This window comes from Wasmannia auropunctata, unplaced genomic scaffold (assembly GCF_000956235.1).
Source record: "Wasmannia auropunctata unplaced genomic scaffold, wasmannia.A_1.0 LD336074.1, whole genome shotgun sequence".
Taxonomy (NCBI): domain Eukaryota; kingdom Metazoa; phylum Arthropoda; class Insecta; order Hymenoptera; family Formicidae; genus Wasmannia; species Wasmannia auropunctata.
Genome location: NW_012026816.1, coordinates 4,977,303 through 4,977,832, shown reverse-complemented (window position 1 = coordinate 4,977,832; position 530 = coordinate 4,977,303).

Sequence of the window (530 nt, the reverse complement as noted above, 5' to 3'; positions counted from 1 at the left end):
ACAATGTAAATAAATAACAATGTAAATCAGTATTGCTTTGTGCTGTCTGCTCAATTTGGTCCAGCGGTTTTATGTTGCACTAAAGTCGTAATCACACTAACGGTTGAGATTGAGATTGGATTGGTATTTGACCAATAAAAGTAAAATTTACTAAACTTAATATTAGTTATTTTTCTTTTGATTTGTCAAATTTCAATCCAAATTCAACCTCAATCGCTAGTGTGATTACGGCTTAAGGCACTATGAGACGTAGATATTCCTGTCCGCTATCTTGATTCCAATTGGTTAACTAGTCACTTTTCATTTTCTCATTAGTGATACTGAATCTAAAGTTATGTGAGTATTTATATACTCAGATAATGATGTCATTACTTTGGTAGAAAGTATTATTGAGCGTAAAAGTATAGGTTTAAACCGAATTTTTAATGTGAATTAATAGATTCAGTAAAGCATACGATTTCGAGCTTTATGCAAATTATAAGTAAAAACTCAATTGAATCTGACTAGAATAAAGAGGAACATTCAACAAA